At 31.0% G+C, this 12,338-nt stretch overlaps 1 protein-coding gene across 3 annotated transcripts in view; it reads right to left on the bottom strand.

The window, feature by feature from the left end:
* The window catches only part of LOC126917411 (mucin-4), a 212,139-nt gene that overhangs the window by 83,510 nt on the left and 116,291 nt on the right, over positions 1 to 12,338 (bottom strand). The window lies entirely within an intron of this gene.

The following is a 12,338-nucleotide window of genomic DNA, read 5'->3' as shown; positions in this document are numbered from 1 at the left end:
AAATCATAAAAAATGGAAGGCAAGAGGGTTCGCGTTCTATACACGTGTGACATGCTATGATTTTTCACAACTCAACTAATATTGATAAATTCAAATAAATCATCTATCTCGCTCAGCATTTTGAAATACTCTTCCGGAAAACACAGACGCAACAATCAACTCCACCTAGCGAAACACTTATATTGTAACATGTAACGCGAAGTTTCAGTACTATGCGCATCAATTCAAAACTAGAAAAATCAATCATTAATTAAACAAGAAACGATGTATACATGCGAGTAACATGTTATTCAGCCATGTTTCGTGGAAGATTAATTTCCTTAGCGCATTAAATAAACAGTGACCACGTCCCCGATCGGCCTTGCCTGACCGCAAAACAAGCGAACAGAGCCCAGAGCGTTTCGCAATGAAATGACGTATCTCGCGGGAAATTGGTCGGCAATAGCGTCGAAGATTAACAACTCATGTCTAACTGACCGATAGGAAGCACATACGATCGAAACGATAATTAATGCCGGCGGCGATTGGTCGTTCGAGGGCGGTACCAGTAGGAAAACTACAAAGAAATCCCTTTGAAGACGCTATGCGTCGTTGATTGTAACAAACAGCAGCAACAACTGGCAAACAGGAAGTGCATTGTACTATTAACTCTGTTTAGACTTCGGTTAATTGAAGATAAAGTCAGGGTCTAACTCCTTCTTCGTTGTAACCACAGTGCGCGTGTACTGAGTCATACATGCGTGCACAAGCCAACCTGCGTAAGCATTGTTAACACCGTTAACGTAATGCACATATGCAATGGCTTCTTCTTTTCATTTGCGTTTTTGTCCTCAACCCTTCTCCTACCCGTGAACGACTCAAGTATACGATTTTTACATTGCAACCTGTACTAGGAAAAAATTTCATGTTGAAGGATACACATAGATTATTTTCTGCTAGGCGATGCACTCGAATATGCAGTTTCTTTGCGTGGAAGAAGTAATGCTAGAGTTGAATAAAATTTAAATGTAGCTTAATTTTTTAACAATGTAGAATGTTTCAATAGTGAACTACTTAGAAGATACTTATCTCTTTATCATCAAAATTTCCTGCATTTTTGATATTTAACTTTTTATGGGAAATAAATATTAGTAATTGTGTTACGTATGATGTGAACTTAAGATGGGAAATTGGCACTTTATTTGGCGGTTTCCTTATTCAAACTTGTTTATGATCATATTTCCGAAACTTTTTCATTCATGCGAAAAGTTCTTTTATTTTCAAATTTGCTTCTTTTAATGGCCAAGAGACTTGAACTCCATTACTCAACAGGTAAAATTTTAGAAGGCACTAGTTTGTAGAAGGGCAAGCATAAATTTTAAGAGTAAGATAATTGAGCAAGATATGTATTTGTTTTATTAAGAAAATCGATTTTGAGAAAGTTCGTAAAATATTCTCAAACTTAGTAAAATAAGTCCTCATTTCATGAATTCTAAAATACTATTCGATATAAGATATTGGAAAGCAAGTTAAGAAATTATATTCCATGAGAAATTAGAAATTGTAAGATATGTTATGATAGAAGCAGAATTGAAAACACATTACTAATATACATATTATAGTAAGAAATTTCGTGAAAGCAATAAATAAACTTTGAACAAAAATGAAAAAATAAATTTTTTGGTTTTCCTAAATACATTTCTTCACCACTCATATTTGTATGAATCAGGAAATATTTATCAATTATATTCATAAAAAGTAATAATATATATACAATTTATTCATAAATTATTATTAATTTGCATAATTTTCAACTGTAATTTGCACCATGTCAGTACCTTAACAGACAATAGAGACAGAAATTCTCTATATTTCCATTGGACCATTTTTTATGTTAATCGCTTTCTAATCATTCACTCATATTACATAATTCAACCATATCAAAATACGATAAAAAGGAGAATGTATGGGCCATTAAAATGACAAAGATTATAAGAGAGAAACGAGAGTAGATCATAAATAGCTTTGATAAGGTAATTTCTAATTAAGGAAATTTTATTCAAGGAAAACAAGAAACTATGCTCATAAGGTTGATTTAAAGAATATATTTATTCTTACTATCATTATCATCACTTTTATCATTAACTAATAATTTAAGGCATCCTCTGATAACAAAAATCAACTGTATTATTAACATATCTTCGAAAATTCACTTTTTATTTCATTCAAAGTTTCTAGGTTCCAAATGATCCAACCATAGTCAAGTGGGGGATCTTAATAACAAAAAATACAAACAAAATAGATTTTGTAAATTTTATAGAAATTTTTAACCTGAAAAGATAATGCATTGTTTTCTTTTTTTTATATTAACTACATAAGTATTAAACTGAAAAATAAAATAAAGGAAGCCTTAGTGTCTTTGATTACACCGGATAGCTTTGGTCTATTTCGAGACTCCTTTTCACAAATACGAAAAATTATTAGGAAATACGGTTATTTATGTCAAGTTTTTGCCTTGTATATAATTCTCCAAATTACGTCCTGAATAGCTTTCAAGTGATGTAGCAATGGATTATTTGACTCGTTATTAATAAATAGTGAAATGTATCGTGTATTTATATTAACAATTCAATGGCCATAGTACATAGTAGTTTTTCACGAGGATACAATTTTTACTCATCAAAAGAAAAGAAGTTCGTTTAATGTTAATATTATAGGGTCATTCTCTTGTTTTTGATATTTTCTTTTGGCAGAATTTTTCTTATTTTTTCAACAAGTTTGATCACTTTATACAAAATTGAAGATTGAATTGTAAGGTGTTGGAGCTCAAGTGGCTCAAATAATCCTTACTATATTTTACCTTAGTAGCGAAAAACTCGATTCTTAGCATTGTTCGATATGCGTTTACGTGGAAAAGAATCCCAGAGACTTCTTCCACGCGTAACATCATTATACCAGCCTGGACCGCGACAATGCTAACGGATAAATGACACTGTTCAAATTCAAAGCCCATTTTCAACAATGTTCGAGTGTTACGGTACCTATATGCTGATACGTGGCGACTAGAGTGAGAAAGCAACGCCACAAACGACATTCCACGACGGAGAACGTTACTTGCATATACTGGCGTTCTTCTTAACTCTCCTTTTTCCGATGACATAGAATCTTCGACGTATTATGCCAGTGTATACGTATGTCGTGACTTTTAGTTCCAGCCCACACAGTACACTGACCCTTGATGCAACCGAGTACAGTGCATATGGTATCGTGTATTCAGTACGAGAGGAATCGCATTCAAGAAAGGAGTCTCTCTCTTCTTCATTTAGACTCTCCCTGCCCCTCTTTGCCGATGCCTTAAGACCATCACGATTAACGAGCAGTTCGAGGAAAATGTCTCTTTGACGGCTTAAGTAGCTTTCGACCGTACTCCGACACACGGCTAGAGAAACGTATTTTACGTAACGCTAGAATGCTTCGTTAGTCGGCCATTTATAATAGTGAAACAGGTTCAATAGGTTCCCTCAGTTTATAATGACTACGCGCGATTTTTCAAGTTTCCTGCCTTTAGGCGTGAACGCGCTGCGAGCGCCGGACGCAAAAAAAGGATATCCTTATCTCACAAATCTCAAGACTCGTTGAAGAATGGAAAATTAGGTCGCGTGAGCACCAGTGTAAACGGATGCATCTTTCGACCGGAAATTATGAAATAAATTTTCCGTCATGTCAATGTTCGTTTCTATTTCGTCTTTCGTATGCTGCTACATAAATATTTACGCTTCGTTTAGAGCTGAATCGAAAACTGTCAGCGGTGTGTCAAGAGAATGTGTGGCTTCTTGATTAGTTCAGTTAAATTTCTGTTACTTGTATACAAAATAAAATGAGAAATACGTTTTTTTTTTTTTTTTATGGAATAGTATACAGGGATATGCTCCTATCATATTGCACATTTGTGACGAAAGTGACGCAACTAAAAAACACGATTTCCGAGTTGCCACTATGAAAATGTTACGGAGACATTCCCCGACCAATTATGAAAATCTCGTTCATTTATCTTGATAATTCGGGTTATAGAGAGCAGTTATCTCGTTTTTCCTAATTCATGAGGCATTGTGCTGTATTCTATAAATGCGTTATTATTGCGAGTTGTGTCCTGGCTAGAATGGTGCATTTCCAGCGTAAGGAACTAAAAATGGAAAAAAGATACACTTGAATGTGTTTTATGGGCATTATTCTCCTTGTTCGTAAATTTGATTTAATTATGTTCAAATATAGTTTTTGCTTCTTATGGCAAACATGCTTTTTCAAATTGACTTACTTTATAAGACTAGGACTACACAGGCGTTTTATACACCGTGTATTACACGTCGCGTTTTCTCCGCCGAAATAGGCACTGTATACCTTAGTGTAACTGTCTATATAAACCACGCACTGAAACGCTCTTGAAACACCGCGTGTCGCCGCGCTGTCTGTCGTATGTTGCACGCAGAAGACAAAACACGCTGACAATGCGATACAATATTTAGTGTCGATGTGTAACACGCAGCATATAAAACGCTCATCCAGTCGAGATCCTACTTCGGCGGAAAAAACGCGACGTGTGACATGAGGTGTATAAAATGTCCGTGTAGTCCTAGCATAATGACTGGTAATAGTAAGGAGAGAATTACATGTAACTTATTTTGATAAAAGTAAGTTGGTTTTTGTATATCTCTGTGGATTCGACGAGTCAGTTTGATTTGATGTAATAGAAAAATTCTTTATATATAGTTTTTGATACTCTTGTAATAAAATAACATTAAATTGTCTCATATTAAGCATACGTTATTTTCTATATTTTGACATATGAATTGTTATATGAATTTTAATATTAAATTGAAATTCGTAACTTTATGTAACACAATCATTCTTTAATCATCATCAAATCATTCCTTAATGAGAAATACGATCAGAAGGAATCAAACATACAGAATTTATAATTATATATTTTTGAATTAAATAAATATAAGTATCCATTAACACATTGTTTACTGATTGTCCTATATAAAAATCAATAAAATCTATCACCAGCTAGACATCATGGAATGAAAAAAATTCAATAATGTCTTTATTGATACGAAAGTAATTTAAAAATAATTTATACAAATAATAATACACAACTTGCACGATTTTATATAATACAGAGAATAGATAAGGGAAACTCTACTGTGTTAAGAATCTGATGCTTTTATTCATTTCTGGAAGTGACGTAAAGTTTATAATATTAGATTTTTCTAATTAGTTATCACTGTGACTGCAAGCAACGCACGACGTACCTGTACATACATACATACATATATACATACATACATACAATACACATTCATACATATATACAATACACACTCATACATATATACATATATACATACATACATACAATACACACACACGTACATACATACATACCTACATACATACATGCATATGTACGTATGTATACAATCAGTCATAAAAATAAGCATACAGACAATAAATGTTATTAAATAATTTATCAAAAGATATTAAAAATACATTGTCACAAAATCTTTTACTTATATATTAGAATGAAAGGACCTTGAATTTGCTAAATACAATTAACATTTTTCAAACAGAAATTGGCAGACGATAAATATTTACGCTTCGTTTAGAACTGAACACTTGAAGATTGCACTAAAATCTGTAATTCCAGTATTGTCAAAAAGATAGCAGGCCGTTATTGATACAAAGATCCCATGAAATATCAATATAAGTCAATTTTTTTATGATTTCATATTGCTATACCAGTTGTACATATACTTCTATGATATTGTATATTGTATTCTTTTATTTCTTCTTTATAAAAATGTGATAAATCATATTATTTGTCTAAATATAAGTCTAGATTCAATCAAAACATATGTCAAAAAATTGACTAAACCTAACCTTATTGTCATAATATTTCAAATTAAAAGGATGTATAGACATTTGTAATTTAATTGTTTACAACATTTTTATGTATGCAAGGATTTATATAATTTTTTTTTTCGTCTTAATAAGAAATGATAGTTCCAACGCAAGATAATTTTGAAACAAAATGGCGGGAGTGTCGAAGAAACGAAAATTCTATCGATATGGTTGATGGCTGATTTTTATGAAGTTTAATAGTGAGTCAGTCCCGGGTATAACGATTTTAGCAAGAACTAAAGTACGAAGACTACGTTATTTCTAGTTCATAATGAGAACCGCATTAGACAAGACTGATTACTTTTACGATATCGCTGAAACGAGATACATATATAGGAGCAAAAGAAATTAATTAAAGGAAACTTCATTGTGATCATGTACCTTGCGGTCTCACCACAAGCACCGCATCAGCCAAGCATAGGAATATCTATTTATTGACAGAATTAGACGACCTCAATTTTCTGTTTAATTTGCCGTATGTAAATTTATAAATGGGTCGTTCTTGGATGAAAAGATGAAATATTATACGTGAGTATTTTATTAATAGCTTATTAAATCGAGTTCTGATTAGAATATATAGCGTTAAGAAATAAGAAAGATTTGATACTGCTTAGAGTCTTTATCAAAAATTTTCATAAGAAACGTAAATAGGTTCTTGTAGCTGCGACAATATTATAAAACAGTTACTATTAACCGGTAAACAATTAAAAAATTTGACATAGTTCCAATACACATTTCGAAAATTCATTCACATTTCCCCACTTACCTCGTATAGAAATTACTTTTTGCTGCTATATTTTTATAGCTCACGTTAAATCTGCATGATTCTAATCTTTTATTCTTATTTCGAGAATTAATTAAACAATATTTGATTTGTAATATATCACGATACATTAAAGTCTATTACAGCACCATAATTCAAAATAAAATTATATTGGATTTAGAAGTTACTACATTTATATAATACTGTTTAATGTTAAGAAGATTAAATATCGCTTTATTACAAACAAAAAGGAATGTATTGTCGCAACAATTCGACTTGTAATAATTCACATAATGGGATTCATGTTTTGCTTGAAACCGCAAACGCACCATTCGTAGTACGCTCGATTAATCTTCGAAATCCGATTGCCGGTCTTAAGTAATGTTAATTAAAGTGGCATGTACACCTTCGGGAAGTTTTAACGTCGTTCTCACGATCAGAGTCGATGCAAAGAACACGATGTTCACGTAAACTTGTCAGCAACTGCTTCGGTTCATCGTCTTTTCCATCTTGGGTTGTGGATCATTGAATAATTCATAATTTACGAGCGCCTTGTTAAACCAGTAAGTGCCTTTTTCCGTTTGCCCTGTTTCTTTCATGCGGAAAAATCGTATTACGAAGCGACAAAACGTGCCTCTCCCGCTTCTGACCGACGAAAGGTTTGAAGTCGTCAAACTGGTTTCACGTTGAACGCCGCTATTTCATTTTAGTACCGATACCGATTCGATCAAGGGTCTCGACGGAATCACGATTTTCGTTTGTTTACTCTTGTCAATCAGGTAGATTTTTCAAAAAATCATTTCTTCTAACAAGTATCTACTTTTGTTTAGAAGATTTAGACAGTCTTTTTATTATTAGTTAATACTTTTTTTATTATAAGTTTTCAAAACAATTATATTAAACCTGCCTGCCTTTATCTATTTACCTATTTATCCCATAAATATTAATTGCATCTGAGTAGCAACTTGAACAATAAAGAGTATTATTCCTGGTAATTGCTTCGTATGAAATAGAGTATTACCACAGTAGAAATCAAGGACTAATTCGAGTTCAGGAATTTGCGGCATTAAACAATTGTGAGTAAGAACGCAAACAGACCTGCATTAAAGTGACCTGCAGTAAAGTTAGATAATCTTATATCTTATTTACTAAATCAGAGAATTAAACTTTGAAGTTGAAAATGAGCTCGATAGCAAATCCATAGTTTTGGAAAATAACTGGTAAGATATCACTCGAACAAACTTGGTGAATCATAAAATAAGGCTCATTATCGCATAAACATTATACTATCAACCACTATTTATATACTAATGTCATTTTTTTTAAACGTAATATACGTAAGAAATTTGTTTCAATATTTTTTTTTTTTTTTTTTTTAACAATTTGAAATACGCAGTAAGTTTAGGAAACCAAAATTTAGTTTTCCATTAAAATATTATTTTTAGTTGCAATAAGAAAATAAAGTTGTGTATTACATTTCACTATTAATTCTTCAACTAATTCAAAGATATATATATGAAATATTTGGTAAAATAATGTGTTTTATAAATTTCAATGTTCGTCAGTTTTATTCCATGAGATCTATTAGGGGAATAGCTAATTATTGGTAATATTATTGGAAAGCAATAGGTAACATTATTGGAAATATCCATTGATATTATGGTCAAACGAAATTTTGAAATTTAATCACAACAGATAAACTTAATGATCATTATTATACTGTGATACTGACCTAAATTTCAGGAAAACGATTCGTTAGCCAGCAACCGATTCATACTTTATATAAAATAATACTAACTCTGTTACTAACACTTGTAATTTTGCAAATATAATATACGTCAACATTTTTTTATCCTTTTAATAAATGTTGCAATGAAGTACTCTATCTTAATTACCATATCTAATCATTCAGTATAAATTTCCTAATTTTCATGTTAAGCAATAGATATTATTAAGAAATGCATATGTACAATACATGCATTTTTCGTATATATATACAGAAGCAGTACAGTATGACTTCTATTAATGAATTATATATACATTAATGTACAATAATAACAAATTCGTCTAGAAATCACTTTATTAGAAGAAAATGGAGTTTTTCTTTCCAACGTAATAATTAAATTGTAAAATAATTTGCATGAGCCTTATTGCTGTATTTCAATTGAAATAATTTTCTTATTGGTAATTTACATCTGTGAATTATCTTCGATTGCACAAGCCATGCTTCGAATGAAATATTTCAATTGTAAGAGCAAATGAGGTGCGTAGAAATCTAACAATAGTTTATCACGGAAAGTTTGACGACACTATAAAACTTGTTCCCAGTCACAATTTTATCGATTACTGGCTGATTGATAAGCTGATGGCTGAAAGGATTCTGCAGAGATACGGCACGCGCAACCGTACCAATTCTGCATGCAAGCTTTACACGTACTCGCATTAACCACCGATCAAAGCGTTACACCGAGCAACAATTCCAGGCACGCAAGACTACTGTAACGTACACGACACGCTTTAATGCTTACTTAGGTGAACCGCACCTGGTACTCGACTATTCACCTATTTTGAAATATCGACAGAAAGTTTCATCTGCTCTTGTTATCAAAGTTTACTTTTGCTTTATAACTTAATTATACTACTATTTTTCAACAGCGGTATTTCTGTAGAAATTCTTTGATTAGAGAAATAGAATCTTTTAAATCATTATTACTATTTTAAAAAGAAATATTACATACATACCTGTAGATACATTTTACTATCTATAGTTAGTTTAAGTTTTTCGCATTATTATATTTAAGTATCATTAATTTTCTGTGGTCCTTTATATATTATATTTTTTTCAGTTTTAATATATGTATAAAACATATTTTATGTTATATATTAATTTAATAGAGGTATGTCGGAGTAGATGAGTTATTGATTGCATACATATAAAAATATATTCTGAAATTTTAAACAACTTTTAAAAATATTAATAAAGAATTAGTTTAGATTAGGTATCAGATACTCCGACCGCAAAAGTTTAATCTATTATGATCTTTCACTATTTAAGATCTTTATGAAATAGTAAACTACTTAATGGATTGGTTAAATTTACATTTTTTTTTTAAATACACAGTTCAAAATTCTCTTTAGGATTCTTAATATGAATTTCACTGTGATTCCATTATTTTTATGAAAATTCACAATAATTTGTTTCATTCAAATTGTGTTGTTAATTTTTATTAAATCCTTTTTTTCTATACTGATTGTTTTTTCTTATAATTCAAAGAAATTATATCAGTGACACCGACTATACCGTAGTCTTTCCTTCTTCGAAAATACTGTATTTTATCAACTGTACAAATTGATGAATTTTTCTTGGTAAAAAATATTCTGCAATCATATTGTTTAATATATGTAAAAAAAAGCATCAACGTATATATATTTTTGTGTTTATAAATTTATAAGTCAGAGTATTGAAATTTGAAAAGGTCTTGTCATTTTCATAAGGACAAAAGAAATTAGAAACATTAAAACTTTAAGAAGTACTTTAACTCCTTCTGGAATCATCATTTCTTAAACATAGTACATTCATATGGTATGTACAATTTTAATACAGGGAGCTATCCTTACGTAACGGTTGGAGTCAGATGAGTTCCTTCCTCACAACAATCCATTGATTGCCAGATACATTCGGATTTAAAGAAAAAAATCTCGACATTAGTAGTTTGTTCATACTTTCTTGAATAGCTTCTTGGTCATCAACCGGTCAAAGCAACCATTCACGCAGTCATTTTATGTGACACCATACAGTAACCGTTTCATTGCTTGATCCGTTGATCGATCATACCGAATAAAGTTCTGGCGCCCGCGAATGCCACTTGTCTGCACGGCAGACAAAGAGCTAAAAGCCGAGGACATTTAGTCGTTAAACTCAAATGAGATTAAGCCCAATTGCTCTGACAGCATATTTAAAGTGCTCGACGGCGGCCTCCTGGCGTCCCGTTAAAGCCTATTAAACTTAGTTTCCAATGCATTCCAATTCATATCGATCATCGTCTTTTCATAATCAAGTACCTACCGATTAATGTAAGTACCAATAAACGATTAGTTGACATCAAATTTTGCACGAGTAACTTTAGTAATTTAAAACGTTATTGTATCAAAATTGAATTCAATAATTAATAATTGAAATAAATAAAAATTAATCTTCTTTTTAATTCCGTTTTACAATAAATACGATGAATTTATTTTGAAAAATTAAATTTTGTTATAGAGTATTGAATTTTTTAAGGAGGATATTTTTAATTTATAATTGGTTTTCGGGAATCAGACAATGAAGCTAGATGATTTCATCACCTAAATATCTGTCTTATTTACGACTGTATGAGAAGACTTTTCAGGACAAAGTTAAACATGTAATGATGGAAAGAAATTCAAGTTCATTTTCTTTAGGAAATTTCAAAGTCATTGGTGTATTTTTAAATGGAACTCTATGTATTCTTTTACATCGATGGTTGTATTACATACAAAAGTATTAGGGTACTTATTTCGGAAAATGCATAGTTTAAAAGATATAAACGCAAGAACGTCCTTCGTCTTTCCCTGTCTATTATAGGTCAAGTTTTACAAAATTAAAGTTGAAATATTTTTTAAACTAAGCATTTTCAGACACAAGTACCTTCATACTTTTGTATAGATAAAATAAAAAACGGCGTCAATTGATGAATAAAAAAATATAGGGTTCTATCTTAAAACATACCGATAATCTTGAAATCTCATAAAAAAATGACCTTGACAAAAAATTTTGTTCACCATGTGCCCCCTGAAACAGCTTAACTTTATTCGAAGAAGTTTTTTCCTATAATCGTAAATAAGTCAAATATTTGGGTGATCTCATTTTGCTGAGATACCCTATATATATATTATATATATGTATATGTTACATGAGTTTTCGCTCATTGTTCCAGAAAAACTTGAAGATATCAATGCTTTTCTTTACTGAAAGGATTAAAGTAACTTTTAAAATTGTTTGGATGTAATTTCTACTTGTAATTATTTAGTGCAACTAAATGTATTTACACTGCAACTCATGATCAGCCTTGTAAATCGCAGGGCAACCGCTACTCGATGATAGACATTGATTTACAAGGTTGCCTTGCTTTGTGTTAACTCAAACTCTTCCCATAATTGCATAAACTGATCACACTAGAAGTAATTGACAATAGATAATAAACAGATCGAACATCTGCTATTGTGAAAAATGCTTAATGTTGAAATAATTAGGTATTAAGGACCTCGGATTGATATTCCAATTACCGTAGATCGGATTATTGTGCGATATGAAGATTTTAATTTCGTTATGCAGAGGTTACAAAAAGTATTTATAATTGTTTTTATTTCCTAATGAAGTGTTTTCTTATCAGGTTCTACATTTCATATTCATAGTATACAATTTTGATTAAATAGTTTTTATAGTCACTGTACATCCATTAATATAAAAAAAATCTGTTTTAAAAGCTTACTTTAAAACAACCTTAACATCCTTTTTTATTTTTGTTACGGGTATACAACAAATTTTTGTATTACTTTTCATTATTTTTGTAAATAGTAAAGAAGCTTAACTCAATAATAAAAACATCAAACGATG

The sequence above is a fragment of the Bombus affinis genome, chromosome 1, assembly GCF_024516045.1.
Source record: "Bombus affinis isolate iyBomAffi1 chromosome 1, iyBomAffi1.2, whole genome shotgun sequence".
In the NCBI taxonomy this organism is placed as follows: domain Eukaryota; kingdom Metazoa; phylum Arthropoda; class Insecta; order Hymenoptera; family Apidae; genus Bombus; species Bombus affinis.
This window is presented reverse-complemented; position numbering and strand designations above follow the sequence as displayed.